The sequence below is a fragment of the Capricornis sumatraensis genome, chromosome 12, assembly GCF_032405125.1.
Source record: "Capricornis sumatraensis isolate serow.1 chromosome 12, serow.2, whole genome shotgun sequence".
Classification (NCBI taxonomy): Eukaryota; Metazoa; Chordata; class Mammalia; order Artiodactyla; family Bovidae; genus Capricornis; species Capricornis sumatraensis.
Window position 1 is genome coordinate 3,727,717 of NC_091080.1, and position 19,605 is coordinate 3,747,321.

Below are 19,605 nucleotides of genomic sequence, written 5' to 3' on the forward strand. Positions count from 1 at the left end.
TTTTTGGCCCCGGTATCGACGGGAGAGGAATCCCGAGAGGCCCCCGAGCAACTCGCATGGGGACTGGCCTTTCATGAGGACACCAGGGCGGGTCCCTGAGGTCCCCGTCGTAACTCGAGAACACCTGCCGCAACTCGAGAAAATCCAGGAAGTTCTCCCTTCCAGTCAAGATGAGGCCTATTTCCGATGAGACGTCTGGAGACTAATGACACCGAACCTCTGGAACTTCGAAAGGGTCTTTCACACCCTTGCTGCAACTCAAGAAGTTCACCGCCATACCCGTCTCCACTCGAGAGGAAACACGATGGTCCCGACCACATCCAGAGGAGCCCCGTTTCCCCCTCGTAGCTCGAGATGAGGGATCCTTTCCCTGCTATCAACGGGAAAGAATTCCCGGCGTTCCCGTCGCATCTCAAGAGGAGGCACTCTCAACAGGAAAGATGAGAGGAACTCCATGGTCGTACCACCATTCCAAGAGTCCCCGAGATTTCTCAGTCCATTCCAGAGGAAACTCTTTGCCCTGCACTGGCTCATCTTTCACGCCGAGGATCGACTCACACCACGGTGGCACGTGTGACAGCCCTGTGGGAAAGCCTCGAGGGAAAGCCTCGAGGGAAAACCACAGATCCTTTGATCCACGCGACGGGAAGAATGACATTGCTGCTACAGCCTGGAAGGAAAGCGCACGTGCATGCCCCCACTCGAGACGAGGCCTGACTCCCCTGGGGAGACTCCAGAAGTACCCAAAGATCCATGTCAGCCCCTGAGAGGAATCCTCGGTTCCGGCCCTGACTCCACACAAGGTTTTTGGCCCCGGTATCGACGGGAGAGGAATCCCGAGAGGCCCCCTAGCAACTAGCATGGGGACTGGCCGTTCCTGAGGCCACCAGGGCGGGTCCCTGAGGTCCCCGTCGTAACTCGAGAACAGCTGCCGCAACTCGAGAAAATCCAGGAAGTTCTCCTTTCCAGGCGAAATGAGGCCTATTTCTGATGAGGCGTCTGGAGACTAATGACACCTAACCTCTGGAACTTCGAAAGGGTCTTTCACACCCTTGCTGCAACTCAAAAATTTCACCGCAATACCCGTCTCCACTCGAGAGGAAGCACGATGGTCCCGCCCACATCCAGAGGAGCCCCGTTTCCCCCTCGTAGCTCGAGATGAGGGATCCTTTCCCTGCTTTCAACGGGAAAGAATTCCCGGCGTTCCCGTCGCATCTCAAGAGGAGGCACTCTCAACAGGAAAGGCGAGAGGAACTCCATGGTCGTACTACCATTCCAAGAGTCCCCCAGACGTCTCAGTCCAATCCAGAGGAACCTCTTTGCCCTGAACTGGCTCATCTTTCACGCCGAGAATCGACTCACACAACGGTGGCACGTGGGACAGCCCTGTGGGAAAGCCTCGAGGGAAAACCACAGATCCTTTGATCCACGAGACGGGAAGCGTGACATTGCTGCTACAGCCTGGAAGGAAAGCGCACGTGCATGCCCCCACTCGAGACGAGGCCTGACCACCCTGGGGAGACTCCAGAAGTACCCAAAGACCCATGTCAGCCCCTGAGAGGAATCCTCGGTTCCGGCCCTGACTCCACACAAGGATTTTGGCCCCGGTATCGACGGGAGAGGAATCCCGAAAGGCCCCCTAGGAACTCCCATGGGGACTGGCCTTTCCTGAGGCCACCAGGGCGGATCCCTGAGGTCCCCGTCGTAACTCGAGAACACCTGACGCAACTCGAGAAAATCCAGGAAGTTCTCCCTTCCAGGCGAGATGAGGCCTATTTCCGATGAGGCGTCTTGAGACTAATGACACCGAACCTCTGGAACTTCGAAAGGGTCTTTCACACCCTTGCTGCAACTCAGGAAGTTCACCGCCTTACCCGTCTCCACTCGAGAGGAAGCACGATGGTCCCGCCCACATCCAGAGGAGCCCCGTTTCCCCCTCGTAGCTCGAGATGAGGGATCCTTTCCCTGCTATCAACGGGAAATAATTCCCGGCGTTCCCGTCGCATCTCAAGAGGAGGCACTCTCAACAGGAAAGGCGAGAGGAACTCCATGGTCGTACCACCATTCCAAGAGTCCCCCAGATGTCTCAGTCCATTCCAGAGGAGCCTCTTTGCCCTGCACTGGCTCATCTTTCACGCCGAGGATCGACCCACACCACGGTGGTACGTGGGACAGCCCTGTGGGAAAGCCTCGAGGGAAAGCCTCGAGGGAAAATCACAGATCCTTTGATCCACGCGACGGGAAGCGTGACATTGCTGCTACAGCCTGGAAGGAAAGCGCACGTGCATGCCCACACTCGAGACGAGGCCTGACTCCCCTGGGGAGACTCCAGAAGTACCCAAAGATCCATGTCAGCCCCTGAGAGGAATCCTCGGTTCCGGCCCTGACTGCACACAAGGTTTTTGGCCCCGGTATCGACGGGAGAGGAATCCCGAGAGGCCCCCTAGCAACTCGCATGGGGACTGGCCTCTCCTGAGGCCACCAGGGCGGGTCCCTGAGGTCCCCGTCGTAACTCGAGAACACCTGCCGCAACTCGAGAAAATCCAGGAAGTTCTCCTTTCCAGGCGAGATGAGGCCTATTTCCGATGAGGCCTCTGGAGACAAATGACACCTAACCTCTGGAACTTCGAAGGGGTCTTTCACACCCTTGCTGCAACTCAAGAAGTTCACCGCCATACCCGTCTCCACTCGAGAGGAAGCACGATGGTCCCGCCCATATCCAGAGGAGCCCCGTTTCCCCCTCGTAGCTCGAGATGAGGGATCCTTTCCCTGCTGTCAACGGGAAAGAATTCCCGGCATTCCCGTCGCATCTCAAGAGGAGGCACTCTCAACAGGAAAGGCGAGAGGAACTCCATGGTCGTACCACCATTCCAAGAGTCCCCCAGATGTCTCAGTCCATTCCAGAGGAGCCTCTTTGCCCTGCACTGGCTCATCTTTCACGCCGAGGATCAACTCACACCACGGTGGCACGTGGGACAGCCCTGTGGGAAAGCCTCGAGCGAAAGCCTGGAGGGAAAACCACAGATCCTTTGATCCACGCGACGGGAAGCGTGACATTGCTGCTACAGCCTGGAAGCAAAGCGCACGTGCATGCCCCCACTCGAGACGAGGCCTGACTCCCCTGGGGAGACTCCAGAAGTACCCAAAGATCCATGTCAGCCCCTGAGAGAAATCCTCGGTTCCGGCCCTGACTCCACACAAGGTTTTTGGCCCCGGTATCGACGGGAGAGGAATCCCGAGAGGCCCCCTAGCAACTCGCATGGGGACTGGCCTCTCCTGAGGCCACCAGGACGGGTCCCTGAGGTCCCGTCGTAACTAGAGAACACCTGCCGCAACTCGAGAAAATCCAGTAAGTTCTCCCTTCCAGGCGAGATGAGGCCTATTTCCGATGAGGCGTCTGGAGACTAATGACACCTAAACTCTGGAACTTCGAAAGGGTCTTTCACACCCTTGCTGCAACTCAAGAAGTTCACCGCCATACCCGTCTCCACTCGAGAGGAAGCACGATGATCCCGCCCACATCCAGAGGAGACCCGTTTCCCCCTCGGAGCTCGAGATGAGGGATCCATTCCCTGCTGTCAACAGGAAAGAATTCCCGTCGTTCCCGTCGCATCTCAAGAGGAGGCACTCTCAACAGGAAAGGCGAGAGGAACTCCATGGTCGTACCACCATTCCAAGAGTCCCCCAGATGTCTCAGTCCATTCCAGAGGAGCCTCTTTGCCCTGCACTGGCTCATCTTTCACGCCGAGGATCGACTCACACCACGGTGGCACGTGGGACAGCCCTGTGGGAAAGCCTCGAGGGAAAGCCTCGAGGGAAATCCACAGATCCTTTGATCCACGCGACGGGAAGCGTGACATTGCTGCTACAGCCTGGAAGGAAAGCGCACGTGCATGCCCCCACTCGAGACGAAGCCTGACTCCCCTGGGGAGTCTCCAGAAGTACCCAAAGATCCATGTCAGCCCCTGAGAGGAATCCTCGGTTCCGGCCCTGACTCCACACAAGGTTTCTGGCCCTGGTATCGACGGGAGAGGAATCCCGAGAGGCCCCCTAGAAACTCGCATGGGGACTGGCCTCTCCTGAGGCCACCAGGGCGGGTCCCTGAGGTCCCCGTCGTAACTCGAGAACACCTGCCGCAACTCGAGAAAATCCAGGAAGTTCTCCCTTCCAGGCGAGATGAGGCCTATTTCCGATGAGGCGTCTGGAGACTAATGACACCTAAACTCTGGAACTTCGAAAGGGTCTTTCACACCCTTGCTGCAACTCAAGAAGTTCACCGCCATACCCGTCTCCACTCGAGAGGAAGCACGATGGTCCCGCCCACATCCAGAGGAGACCCGTTTCCCCCTTGGAGCTCGAGATGACGGATCCATTCCCTGCTTTCAACGGGAAAGAATTCCCGGCGTTCCCGTCGCATCTCAAGAGGAGGCACTCTCAACAGGAAAGGCGAGAGGAACTCCCTGGTCATACCACCATTCCAAGAGTCCCCCAGATGTCTCAGTCCATTCCAGAGGAGCCTCTTTGCCCTGCACTGGCTCATCTTTCACGCCGAGGATCGACTCACACCACGGTTGCATGTGGGACAGCCCTGTGGGAAAGCCTCGAGGGAAAGCCTCGAGGGAAAACCACAGATCCTTTGATCCACGCGACGGGAAGCGTGACATTGCTGCTACAGCCTGGGAGGAAAGCGCACGTGCATGCCCCCACTCGAGACGAGGCCTGACTCCCCTGGGGAGACTCCAGAAGTACCCAAAGATCCATGTCAGCCCCTGAGAGGAATCCTCGGTTCCGGCCCTGACTCCACACAAGGTTTTTGGCCCCGGTATCGACGGGAGAGGAATCCCGAGAGGCCCCCTAGCAACTCGCATGGGGACTGGCCTCTCCTGAGGCCAACAGGGCGGGTCCCTGAGGTCCCCGTCGTAACTCGAGAACACCTGCCGCAACTCGAGAAAATCCAGGAAGTTCTCCCTTCCAGGCGAGATGAGGCCTATTTCCGATGAGGCCTCTGGAGACAAATGACACCTAACCTCTGGAACTTCGAAAGGGTCTTTCACACCCTTGCTGCAACTCAATAAGTTCACCGCCGTACCCGTCTCCACTCGAGAGGAAGCACGATGGTCCCGCCCACATCCAGAGGAGCCCCGTTTCCCCCTCGTAGCTCGAGATGAGGGATCCTTTCCCTGCTTTCAACGGGAAAGAATTCCCGGCGTTCCCGTCGCATCTCAAGAGGAGGCACTCTCAACAGGAAAGGCGAGAGGAACTCCAAGGTCGTACCACCATTCCAAGAGTCCCCCAGATGTCTCAGTCCATTCCAGAGGAGCCTCTTTGCCCTGCACTGGCTCATCTTTCACGCCGAGGATCGACTCACACCACGGTGGCACGTGGGACAGCCCTGTGGGAAAGCCTCGAAGGAAAGCCTCGAGGGAAAACCACAGATCCTTTGATCCACGCGACGGGAAGCGTGACATTGCTGCTACAGCCTGGAAGGAAAGCGCACGTGCATGCCCCCACTCGAGACGAGGCCTGACTCCCCTGGGGAGACTCCAGAAGTACCCAAAGATCCATGTCAGCCCCTGAGAGGAATCCTCGGTTCCGGCCCTGACTCCACACAAGTATTTTGGCCCCGGTATCGACGGGAGAGGAATCCCGAGAGGCCCCCTAGGAACTCGCAAGGGGACTGACCTTTCCTGAGGCCACCAGGGCGGGTCCCTGAGGTCCCCGTCATAACTCGAGAACACCTGCCGCAACTCGAGAAAATCCAGGAAGTTCTCCCTTCCAGGCGAGATGAGGCCTATTTACGATGAGGCGTCTGGAGACTAATGACACGGAACCTCTGGAACTTCGAAAGGGTCTTTCACACCCTTGCTGCAACTCAAGAAGTTCACCGCCATAACCGTCTCCACTCGAGAGGAAACATGATGGTCCCGCCCACATCCAGAGGAGCCCCGTTTGCCCCTCGGAGCTCGAGATGAGGGATCCTTTCCCTGCTATCAACGGGAAAGTATTTTCGGCGTTCCCGTCGCATCTCAAGAGGAGGCACTCTCAACAGGAAAGACGAGAGGAACTCCATGGTCGTACCACCATTCCAAGAGTCCCCCAGATGTCTCAGTCCATTCCAGAGGAGCCTCTTTGCCCTGCACTGGCTCATCTTTCACGCCGAGGATCGACCCACACCACGGTGGTACGTGGGACAGCCCTGTGGGAAAGCCTCGAGGGAAAGCCTCGAGGGAAAATCACAGATCCTTTGATCCACGCGACGGGAAGCGTGACATTGCTGCTACAGCCTGGAAGGAAAGCGCACGTGCATGCCCACACTCGAGACGAGGCCTGACTCCCCTGGGGAGACTCCAGAAGTACCCAAAGATCCATGTCAGCCCCTGAGAGGAATCCTCGGTTCCGGCCCTGACTGCACACAAGGTTTTTGGCCCCGGTATCGACGGGAGAGGAATCCCGAGAGGCCCCCTAGCAACTCGCATGGGGACTGGCCTCTCCTGAGGCCACCAGGGCGGGTCCCTGAGGTCCCCGTCGTAACTCGAGAACACCTGCCGCAACTCGAGAAAATCCAGGAAGTTCTCCTTTCCAGGCGAGATGAGGCCTATTTCCGATGAGGCCTCTGGAGACAAATGACACCTAACCTCTGGAACTTCGAAGGGGTCTTTCACACCCTTGCTGCAACTCAAGAAGTTCACCGCCATACCCGTCTCCACTCGAGAGGAAGCACGATGGTCCCGCCCATATCCAGAGGAGCCCCGTTTCCCCCTCGTAGCTCGAGATGAGGGATCCATTCCCTGCTGTCAACGGGAAAGAATTCCCGGCATTCCCGTCGCATCTCAAGAGGAGGCACTCTCAACAGGAAAGGCGAGAGGAACTCCATGGTCGTACCACCATTCCAAGAGTCCCCCAGATGTCTCAGTCCATTCCAGAGGAGCCTCTTTGCCCTGCACTGGCTCATCTTTCACGCCGAGGATCAACTCACACCACGGTGGCACGTGGGACAGCCCTGTGGGAAAGCCTCGAGCGAAAGCCTGGAGGGAAAACCACAGATCCTTTGATCCACGCGACGGGAAGCGTGACATTGCTGCTACAGCCTGGAAGGAAAGCGCACGTGCATGCCCCCACTCGAGACGAGGCCTGACTCCCCTGGGGAGACTCCAGAAGTACCCAAAGATCCATGTCAGCCCCTGAGAGAAATCCTCGGTTCCGGCCCTGACTCCACACAAGGTTTTTGGCCCCGGTATCGACGGGAGAGGAATCCCGAGAGGCCCCCTAGCAACTCGCATGGGGACTGGCCTCTCCTGAGGCCACCAGGACGGGTCCCTGAGGTCCCGTCGTAACTAGAGAACACCTGCCGCAACTCGAGAAAATCCAGTAAGTTCTCCCTTCCAGGCGAGATGAGGCCTATTTCCGATGAGGCGTCTGGAGACTAATGACACCTAAACTCTGGAACTTCGAAAGGGTCTTTCACACCCTTGCTGCAACTCAAGAAGTTCACCGCCATACCCGTCTCCACTCGAGAGGAAGCACGATGATCCCGCCCACATCCAGAGGAGACCCGTTTCCCCCTCGGAGCTCGAGATGAGGGATCCATTCCCTGCTGTCAACAGGAAAGAATTCCCGTCGTTCCCGTCGCATCTCAAGAGGAGGCACTCTCAACAGGAAAGGCGAGAGGAACTCCATGGTCGTACCACCATTCCAAGAGTCCCCCAGATGTCTCAGTCCATTCCAGAGGAGCCTCTTTGCCCTGCACTGGCTCATCTTTCACGCCGAGGATCGACTCACACCACGGTGGCACGTGGGACAGCCCGGTGGGAAAGCCTCGAGGGAAAGCCTCGAGGGAAATCCACAGATCCTTTGATCCACGCGACGGGAAGCGTGACATTGCTGCTACAGCCTGGAAGGAAAGCGCACGTGCATGCCCCCACTCGAGACGAAGCCTGACTCCCCTGGGGAGTCTCCAGAAGTACCCAAAGATCCATGTCAGCCCCTGAGAGGAATCCTCGGTTCCGGCCCTGACTCCACACAAGGTTTCTGGCCCTGGTATCGACGGGAGAGGAATCCCGAGAGGCCCCCTAGAAACTCGCATGGGGACTGGCCTCTCCTGAGGCCACCAGGGCGGGTCCCTGAGGTCCCCGTCGTAACTCGAGAACACCTGCCGCAACTCGAGAAAATCCAGGAAGTTCTCCCTTCCAGGCGAGATGAGGCCTATTTCCGATGAGGCGTCTGGAGACTAATGACACCTAAACTCTGGAACTTCGAAAGGGTCTTTCACACCCTTGCTGCAACTCAAGAAGTTCACCGCCATACCCGTCTCCACTCGAGAGGAAGCACGATGGTCCCGCCCACATCCAGAGGAGACCCGTTTCCCCCTTGGAGCTCGAGATGACGGATCCATTCCCTGCTTTCAACGGGAAAGAATTCCCGGCGTTCCCGTCGCATCTCAAGAGGAGGCACTCTCAACAGGAAAGGCGAGAGGAACTCCCTGGTCATACCACCATTCCAAGAGTCCCCCAGATGTCTCAGTCCATTCCAGAGGAGCCTCTTTGCCCTGCACTGGCTCATCTTTCACGCCGAGGATCGACTCACACCACGGTTGCATGTGGGACAGCCCTGTGGGAAAGCCTCGAGGGAAAGCCTCGAGGGAAAACCACAGATCCTTTGATCCACGCGACGGGAAGCGTGACATTGCTGCTACAGCCTGGGAGGAAAGCGCACGTGCATGCCCCCACTCGAGACGAGGCCTGACTCCCCTGGGGAGACTCCAGAAGTACCCAAAGATCCATGTCAGCCCCTGAGAGGAATCCTCGGTTCCGGCCCTGACTCCACACAAGGTTTTTGGCCCCGGTATCGACGGGAGAGGAATCCCGAGAGGCCCCCTAGCAACTCGCATGGGGACTGGCCTCTCCTGAGGCCAACAGGGCGGGTCCCTGAGGTCCCCGTCGTAACTCGAGAACACCTGCCGCAACTCGAGAAAATCCAGGAAGTTCTCCCTTCCAGGCGAGATGAGGCCTATTTCCGATGAGGCCTCTGGAGACAAATGACACCTAACCTCTGGAACTTCGAAAGGGTCTTTCACACCCTTGCTGCAACTCAATAAGTTCACCGCCGTACCCGTCTCCACTCGAGAGGAAGCACGATGGTCCCGCCCACATCCAGAGGAGCCCCGTTTCCCCCTCGTAGCTCGAGATGAGGGATCCTTTCCCTGCTTTCAACGGGAAAGAATTCCCGGCGTTCCCGTCGCATCTCAAGAGGAGGCACTCTCAACAGGAAAGGCGAGAGGAACTCCAAGGTCGTACCACCATTCCAAGAGTCCCCCAGATGTCTCAGTCCATTCCAGAGGAGCCTCTTTGCCCTGCACTGGCTCATCTTTCACGCCGAGGATCGACTCACACCACGGTGGCACGTGGGACAGCCCTGTGGGAAAGCCTCGAAGGAAAGCCTCGAGGGAAAACCACAGATCCTTTGATCCACGCGACGGGAAGCGTGACATTGCTGCTACAGCCTGGAAGGAAAGCGCACGTGCATGCCCCCACTCGAGACGAGGCCTGACTCCCCTGGGGAGACTCCAGAAGTACCCAAAGATCCATGTCAGCCCCTGAGAGGAATCCTCGGTTCCGGCCCTGACACCACACAAGTATTTTGGCCCCGGTATCGACGGGAGAGGAATCCCGAGAGGCCCCCTAGGAACTCGCAAGGGGACTGACCTTTCCTGAGGCCACCAGGGCGGGTCCCTGAGGTCCCCGTCATAACTCGAGAACACCTGCCGCAACTCGAGAAAATCCAGGAAGTTCTCCCTTCCAGGCGAGATGAGGCCTATTTACGATGAGGCGTCTGGAGACTAATGACACGGAACCTCTGGAACTTCGAAAGGGTCTTTCACACCCTTGCTGCAACTCAAGAAGTTCACCGCCATAACCGTCTCCACTCGAGAGGAAACATGATGGTCCCGCCCACATCCAGAGGAGCCCCGTTTGCCCCTCGGAGCTCGAGATGAGGGATCCTTTCCCTGCTATCAACGGGAAAGTATTTTCGGCGTTCCCGTCGCATCTCAAGAGGAGGCACTCTCAACAGGAAAGACGAGAGGAACTCCATGGTCGTACCACCATTCCAAGAGTCCCCGAGATTTCTCAGTCCATTCCAGAGGAACCTCTTTGCCCTGCACTGGCTCATCTTTCACGCCGAGGATCGACTCACACCACGGTGGCACGTGGGACAGCCCAGTGGGAAAGCCTCGAGGGAAAACCACAGATCCTTTGATCCACGCGACGGGAATCGTGACATTGCTGCTACAGCCTGGAAGGAAAGCGCACGTGCATGCCCCCCTCGAGACGAGGCCTGACTCCCCTGGGGAGACTCCAGAAGTACCCAAAGATCCATGTCATCCCCTGAGAGGAATCCTCGGTTCCGGCCCTGACTCCACACAAAATTTTTGGCCCCGGTATCGACGGGAGAGGAATCCCAAGAGGCCCCCGAGCAACTCGCATGGGGACTGGCCTTTCCTGAGGACACAAGGGCGGGTCCCTGAGGTCCCCGTCGTAACTCGAGAACACCTGCCGCAACTCGAGAAAATCCAGGAAGTTCTCCCTTCCAGGCGAGATGAGGCCTATTTCCGATGAGACGTCTGGAGACTAATGACACCGAACCTCTGGAACTTCGAAAGGGTCTTTCACACCCTTGCTGCAACTCAAGAAGTTCACCGCCATACCCGTCTCCACTCGAGAGGAAACACGATGGTCCCGCCCACATCCAGAGGAGCCCCGTTTCCCCCTCGTAGCTCGAGATGAGGGATCCTTTCCCTGCTATCAACGGGAAAGAATTCCCGGCATTCCCGTCGCATCTCAAGAGGAGGCACTCTCAACAGGAAAGATGAGAGGAACTCCATGGTCGTACCACCATTCCAAGAGTCCCCGTTATTTCTCAGTCCATTCCAGAGGAAACTCTTTGCCCTGCACTGGCTCATCTTTCACGCCGAGTATCGACTCACACCACGGTGGCACGTGGGACAGCCCTGTGGGAAAGCCTCGAGGGAAAGCCTCGAGGGAAAACCACAGATCCTTTGATCCACGCGACGGGTAGAATGACATTGCTGCTACAGCCTGGAAGGAAAGCGCACGTGCATGCCCCCACTCGAGACGAGGCCTGACTCACCTGGGGAGACTCCAGAAGTACCCAAAGATCCATGTCAGCCCCTGAGAGGAATCCTCGGTTCCGGCCCTGACTCCACACAAGGTTTTTGGCCCCGGTATCGACGGGAGAGGAATCCCGAGAGGCCCCCTAGCAACTAGCATGGGGACTGGCCGTTCCTGAGGCCACCAGGGCGGGTCCCTGAGGTCCCCGTCGTAACTCGAGAACACCTGCCGCAACTCGAGAAAATCCAGGAAGTTCTCCTTTCCAGGCGAAATGAGGCCTATTTCTGATGAGGCGTCTGGAGACTAATGACACCTAACCTCTGGAACTTCGAAAGGGTCTTTCACACCCTTGCTGCAACTCAAGAATTTCACCGCAATACCCGTCTCCACTCGAGAGGAAGCACGATGGTCCCGCCCACATCCAGAGGAGCCCCGTTTCCCCCTCGTAGCTCGAGATGAGGGATCCTTTCCCTGCTTTCAACGGGAAAGAATTCCCGGCGTTCCCGTCGCATCTCAAGAGGAGGCACTCTCAACAGGAAAGGCGAGAGGAACTCCATGGTCGTACTACCATTCCAAGAGTCCCCCAGATGTCTCAGTCCAATCCAGAGGAACCTCTTTACCCTGCACTGGCTCATCTTTCACGCCGAGAATCGACTCACACAACGGTGGCACGTGGGACAGCCCTGTGGGAAAGCCTCGAGGGAAAACCACAGATCCTTTGATCCACGAGACGGGAAGCGTGACATTGCTGCTACAGCCTGGAAGGAAGGCGCACGTGCATGCCCCCACTCGAGACGAGGCCTGACCACCCTGGGGAGACTCCAGAAGTACCCAAAGACCCATGTCAGCCCCTGAGAGGAATCCTCGGTTCCGGCCCTGACTCCACACAAGGATTTTGGCCCCGGTATCGACGGGAGAGGAATCCCGAAAGGCCCCCTAGGAACTCCCATGGGGACTGGCCTTTCCTGAGGCCACCAGGGCGGATCCCTGAGGTCCCCGTCGTAACTCGAGAACACCTGACGCAACTCGAGAAAATCCAGGAAGTTCTCCCTTCCAGGCGAGATGAGGCCTATTTCCGATGAGGCGTCTTGAGACTAATGACACCGAACCTCTGGAACTTCGAAAGGGTCTTTCACACCCTTGCTGCAACTCAGGAAGTTCACCGCCTTACCCGTCTCCACTCGAGAGGAAGCACGATGGTCCCGCCCACATCCAGAGGAGCCCCGTTTCCCCCTCGTAGCTCGAGATGAGGGATCCTTTCCCTGCTATCAACGGGAAATAATTCCTGGCGTTCCCGTCACATCTCAAGAGGAGGAACTCTCAACAGGAAAGGCGAGAGGAACTCCATGGTCGTACCACCATTCCAAGAGTCCCCCAGATGTCTCAGTCCATTCCAGAGGAGCCTCTTTGCCCTGCACTGGCTCATCTTTCACGCCGAGGATCGACTCACACCACGGTGGCACGTGGGACAGCCCTGTGGGAAAGCCTCGAGGGAAAGCCTCGAGGGAAAACCACAGATCTTTTGATCCACGCGACGGGAAGCGTGACATTGCTGCTACAGCCTGGAAGGAAAGCGCACGTGCATGCCCCCACTCGAGACGAGGCCTGACTCCCCTGGGGAGACTCCAGAAGTACCCAAAGATCCATGTCAGCCCCTGAGAGGAATCCTCGGTTCCGGCCCTGACTCCACACAAGGTTTTTGGCACTGGTATCGACGGGAGAGGAATCCCGAGAGGCCCCCTAGCAACTCGCATGGGGACTGGCCTCTCCTGAGGCCACCAGGGCGGGTCCCTGAGGTCCCCGTCGTAACTCGAGAACACCTGCCGCAACTCGAGAAAATCCAGGAAGTTCTCCCTTCCAGGCGAGATGAGGCCTATTTCCGATGAGGCGTCTGGAGACTAATGACACCTAAACTCTGGAACTTCGAAAGGGTCTTTCACACCCTTGCTGCAACTCAAGAAGTTCACCGCCATACCCGTCTCCACTCGAGAGGAAGCACGATGGTCCCGCCCACATCCAGAGGAGCCCCGATTGCCCCTCGTAGCTCGAGATGAGGGATCCTTTCCCTGCTATCAACGGGAAAGTATTTTCGGCGTTCCCGTCGCATCTCAAGAGGAGGCACTCTCAACAGGAAAGACGAGAGGAACTCCATGGTCGTACCACCATTCCAAGAGTCCCCGAGATTTCTCAGTCCATTCCCGAGGAACCTCTTTGCCCTGCACTGGCTCATCTTTCACGCCGAGGATCGACTCACACCACGGTGGCACGTGGGACAGCCCTGTGGGAAAGCCTCGAGGGTAAACCACAGATCCTTTGATCCACGCGACGGGAAGCGTGACATTGCTGCTACAGCCTGGAAGGAAAGCGCACGTGCATGCCCCCACTCGAGACGAGGCCTGACTCCCCTGGGGAGACTCCAGAAGTACCCAAAGATCCATGTCATCCCCTGAGAGGAATCCTCGGTTCCGGCCCTGACTCCACACAAAGTTTTTGACCCCGGTATCGACGGGAGAGGAATCCCGAGAGGCCCCCGAGCAACTCGCATGGGGACTGGCCTTTCCTGAGGCCACCAGGGCGGGTCCCTGAGGTCCCCGTCGTAACTCGAGAACACCTGCCGCAACTCGAGAAAATCCAGGAAGTTCTCCCTTCCAGGCGAGATGAGGCCTATTTCCGATGAGACGTCTGGAGACTAATGACACCGAACCTCTGGAACTTCAAAAGAGTCTTTCACACCCTTGCTGCAACTCAAGAAGTTCACCGCCATACCCGTCTCCACTCGAGAGGAAACACGATGGTCCCGCCCACATCCAGAGGAGCCCCGTTTCCCCCTCGTAGCTCGAGATGAGGGATCCTTTCCCTGCTATCAACGGGAAAGAATTCCCGGCGTTCCCGTCGCATCTCAAGAGGAGGCACTCTCAACAGGAAAGATGAGAGGAACTCCATGGTCGTACCACCATTCCAAGAGTCCCCGAGATTTCTCAGTCCATTCCAGAGGAACCTCTTTGCCCTGCACTGGCTCATCTTTCACGCCGAGGATCGACTCACACCACGGTGGCACGTGGGACAGCCCTGTGGGAAAGCCTCGAGGGAAAGCCTCGAGGGAAAACCACAGATCCTTTGATCCACGCGACGGGAAGCGTGACATTGCTGCTACAGCCTGGAAGGAAAGCGCACGTGCATGCCCCCACTCGAGACGAGGCCTGACTCCCCTGGGGAGACTCCAGAAGTACCCAAAGATCCATGTCAGCCCCTGAGAGGAATCCTCGGTTCCGGCCCTGACTCCACACAAGGTTTTTGGCCCCGGTATCGATGGGAGAGGAATCCCGAGAGGCCCCCTAGCAACTCGCATGGGGTCTGGCCTCTCCTGAGGCCACCAGGGCGGGTCCCTGAGGTCCCCGTCGTAACTCGAGAACACCTGCTGCAACTCGAGAAAATCCAGGAAGTTCTCCCTTCCAGGCGAGATGAGGCCTATTTCCGATGAGGCGTCGGGAGACTAATGACACCTAACCTCTGGAACTTCGAAAGGGTCTTTCACACCCTTGCTGCAACTCAAGAAGTTCACCGCCATACCCGTGTCCACTCGAGAGGAAGCATGATGGTCCCGCCCACATCCAGAGGAGCCCCGTTTCCCCCTCGTAGCTCGAGATGAGGGATCCTTTCCCTGCTTTCAACGGGAAAGAATTCCCGGCGTTCCCGTCGCATCTCAAGAGGAGGCACTCTCAACAGGAAAGGCGAGAGGAACTCCATGGTCGTACCACCATTCCAAGAGTCCCCCAGATGTCTCAGTCCTTTCCAGAGGAAGCTCTTTGCCCTGCACTGGCTCATCTTTCACGCCGAGGATCGACTCACACCACGGTGGCACGTGGGACAGCCCTGTGGGAAAGCCTCGAGGGAAAACCACAGATCCTTTGATCCACGCGACGGGAAGCGTGACATTGCTGCTACAGCATGGAAGGAAAGCGCACGTGCATGCCCCCACTCGAGACGAGGCCTGACTCCCCTGGGGAGACTCCAGAAAGACCCAAAGATCCATGTCAGCCCCTTAGAGGAATCCTCCGTTCCGGCCCTGACTCCACACAAGGTTTTTGGCCCCGGTATCGACTGGAGAGGAATCCCGAGAGGCACCCTAGCAACTCGCATGGGGACTGGAGTTTCCTGAGGCCACCAGGGCTTGTCCCTGACGTCCCCGTCGTAACTCGAGAACACCTGCCGCAACTCGAGAAAATCCAGGAAGTTCTCCGTTCCAGGCGAGATGAGGCCTATTTCCGATGAGGCGTCTGGAGTCTAATGACAGCTAATCTCTGGGACTTCAAAAGGGTCTTTCACACCCATGCTGCAACTCAAGAAGTTCACCGCCATACCCGTCTCCACTCGAGAGGAAGCACGATGGTCCCGCCCACATTCAGAGGAGACCCGTTTCCCCCTCGTAGCTCGAGATGAGGGATCCTTTCCCTGCTTTCAACAGGAAAGAATTCCCGGCGTTCCCGTCGCATCTCAAGAGGAGGAACTCTCAACAGGAAAGGCGAGAGGAACTCCATGGTCGTACCACCATTCCAAGAGTCCCCCAGATGTCTCAGTCCATTCCAGAGGAACCTCTTTGCCCTGCACTGGCTCATCTTTCACGCCGAGGATCGACTCACTCCACGGTGGCACGTGGGACATCCCTGTGGGAAAGTCTCGAGGGAAAACCACAGATCCTTTGATCCACGCGACGGGAACCGTGACATTGCTGCTACAGCCTGGAAGGAAAGCGCACGTGCATGCCCCCACTCGAGACGAGGCCTGACTCCCCTGGGGAGACTCCAGAAGTAACCAAAGCTCCATGTCAGCCCCTGAGAGGAATCCTCGGTTCCGGCCCTGACTCCACACAAGTATTTTGGCCCCGGTATCGACGGGAGAGGAATCCCGAGAGGCCCCCTAGGAACTCGCAAGGGGACTGACCTTTCCTGAGGCCACCAGGGCGGGTTCCTGAGGTCCCCGTCGTAACTCGAGAACACCTGCCGCAACTCGAGAAAATCCAGGAAGTTCTCCCTTCCAGGCGAGATGAGGCCTATTTCCGATAAGGCGTCTGGAGACTAATGACACGGAACCTCTGGAACTTCGAAAGGGTCTTTCACACCCTTGCTGCAACTCAAGAAGTTCACCGCCATACCCGTCTCCACTCGAGAGGAAACATGATGGTCCCGCCCACATCCAGAGGAGCCCCGTTTGCCCCTCGTAGCTCGAGATGAGGGATCCTTTCCCTGCTATCAACGGGAAAGTATTTTCGGCGTTCCCGTCGCATCTCAAGAGGAGGCACTCTCAACAGGAAAGACGAGAGGAACTCCATGGTCGTACCACCATTCCAAGAGTCCCCGAGATTTCTCAGTCCATTCCCGAGGAACCTCTTTGCCCTGCACTGGCTCATCTTTCACGCCGAGGATCGACTCACACCACGGTGGCACGTGGGACAGCCCTGTGGGAAAGCCTCGAGGGTAAACCACAGATCCTTTGATCCACGCGACGGGAAGCGTGACATTGCTGCTACAGCCTGGAAGGAAAGCGCACGTGCATGCCCCCACTCGAGACGAGGCCTGACTCCCCTGGGGAGACTCCAGAAGTACCCAAAGATCCATGTCAGCCCCTGAGAGGAATCCTCGGTTCCGGCCCTGACTCCACACAAGGTTTTTGGCCCCGGTATCGACGGGAGAGGAATCCCGAGAGGCCCCATAGCAACTCGCATGGGGACTGGCCTCTCCTGAGGCCACCACGGCGGGTCCCTGAGGTCCCCGTCGTAACTCGAGAACACCTGCCGCAACTCGAGAAAATCCAGGAAGTTCTCCCTTCCAGGCGAGATGAGGCCTATTTCCGATGAGGCCTCTGGAGACAAATGACACCTAACCTCTGGAACTTCGAAAGGGTCTTTCACACCCTTGCTGCAACTCAAGAAGTTCACCGCCATACCCGTCTCCACTCGAGAGGAAGCACGATGGTCCCGCCCACATCCAGAGGAGCCCCGTTTCCCCCTCGTAGCTCGAGATGAGGGATCCATTCCCTGCTTTCAACGGGAAAGAATTCCCGGCGTTCCCGTCGCATCTCAAGAGGAGGCACTCTCAACAGGAAAGGCGAGAGGAACTCCATGGTCGTTCCACCATTCCAAGAGTCCCCCAGATGTCTCAGTCCATTCCAGAGGAGCCTCTTTGCCCTGCACTGGCTCATCTTTCACGCCGAGGATCGACTCACACCACGGTGGCACGTGGGACAGCACTGTGGGAAAGCCTCGAGCGAAAGCCTCGAGGGAAAACCACAGATCCTTTGATCCACGCGACGGGAAGCGTGACATTGCTGCTACAGCCTGGAAGGAATGCGCACGTGCATGCCCCCACTCGAGACGAGGCCTGACTCCCCTGGGGAGACTCCACAAGTACCCAAAGATCCATGTCAGCCCCTGAGAGGAATCCTCGGTTCCGGCCCTGACTCCACACAAGGTTTTTGGCCCCGGTATCGACGGGAGAGGAATCCCGAGAGGCCCCCTAGCAACTCGCAAGGGGACTGGCCTCTCCTGAGGCCACCAGGGCGGGTCCCTGAGGTCCCCGTCGTAACTCGAGAACACCTGCCGCAACTCGAGAAAATCCAGGAAGTTCTCCCTTCCAGGCGAGATGAGGCCTATTTCCGATGAGGCCTCTGGAGACAAATGACACCTAACCTCTGGAACTTCGAAAGGGTCTTTCACACCCTTGCTGCAACTCAAGAAGTTCACCGCCATACCCGTCTCCACTCGAGAGGAAGCACGATGGTCCCGCCCACATCCAGAGGAGCCCCGTTTCCCCCTCGTAGCTCGAGATGAGGGATCCATTCCCTGCTTACAACGGGAAAGAATTCCCGGCGTTCCCGTCGCATCTCAAGAGGAGGCACTCTCAACAGGAAAGGCGAGAGGAACTCCATGGTCGTACCACCATTCCAAGAGTCCCCAAGATGTCTCAGTCCATTCCAGAGAAGCCTCTTTGCCCTGCACTGGCTCATCTTTCACGCCGAGGATCGACTCACACCACGGTGGCACGTGGGACAGCCCTGTGGGAAAGCCTCGAGCGAAAGCCTCGAGGGAAAACCACAGATCCTTTGATCCACGCGACGGGAAGCGTGACATTGCTGCTACAGCCTGGAAGGAAAGCGCACGTGCATGCCCCCACTCGAGACGAGGCCTGACTCCCCTGGGGAGACTCCACAAGTACCCAAAGATCCATGTCAGCCCCTGAGAGGAATCCTCGGTTCCGGCCCTGACTCCACACAAGGTTTTTGGCCCCGGTATCGACGGGAGAGGAATCCCGAGAGGCCCCCTAGCAACTCGCATGGGTACTGGCCTCTCCTGAGGCCACCAGGGCGGGTCCCTGAGGTCCCCGTCGTAACTCGAGAACACCTGCCGCAACTCGAGAAAATCCAGGAAGTTCTCCCTTCCAGGCAAGATGAGGCCTATTTCCGATGAGGCGTCTGGAGACTAATGACACCTAACCTCTGGAACTTCGAAAGGGTCTTTCACACCCTTGCTGCAACTCAAGAAGTTCACCGCCATACCCGTCTCCACTCGAGAGGAAGCACGATGGTCCCGCCCACATCCAGAGGAGACCCGTTTCCCCCTCGGAGCTCGACATGAGGGATCCATTCCCTGCTTTCAACGGGAAAGAATTCCCGGCGTTCCCGTCGCATCTCAAGAGGAGGCACTCTCAACAGGAAAGGCGAGAGGAACTCCATGGTCGTACCACCATTCCAAGAGTCCCCCAGATGTCTCAGTCCATTCCAGAGGAGCCTCTTTGCCCTGCACTGGCTCATCTTTCACGCCGAGGATCGACTCACACCACGGTGGCACGTGGGACAGCCCTGTGGGAAAGCCTCGAGGGAAAGCCTCGAGGGAAAACCACAGATCCTTTGATCCACGCGACGGGAAGTGTGACATTGCTGCTACAGCCTGGAAGGAAAGCGCACGTGCATGCCCCCACTCGAGACGAGTCCTGACTCCCCTGGGGAGACTCCAGAAGTACCCAAAGATCCATGTCAGCCCCTGAGAGGAATCCTCGGTTCCGGCCCTGACTCCACACAAGGTTTTTGGCCCCGGTATCGACGGGAGAGGAATCCCGAGAGGCCCCCTAGCAACTCGCATGGGGACTGGCCGTTCCTGAGGCCACCAGGGCGGGTCCCTGAGGTCCCCGTCTTAACTCGAGAACACCTGCCGCAATTCGAGAGAATCCAGGAAGTTCTCCCTTCCAGGCGAGATGAGGCCTATTTCCGATGAGGCGTCTGGAGACTAATGACACCTAACCTCTGGAACTTCGAAAGGGTCTTTCACACCCTTGCTGCAACTCAAGAAGTTCACCGCCATACCCGTCTCCACTCGAGAGGAAGCACGATGGTCCCGCCCACTTCCAGAGGAGCCCCGTTTCCCCCTCGTAGCTCAAGATGAGGGATCCTTTCCCTGCTTTCAACGGGAAAGAATTCCCGGCGTTTC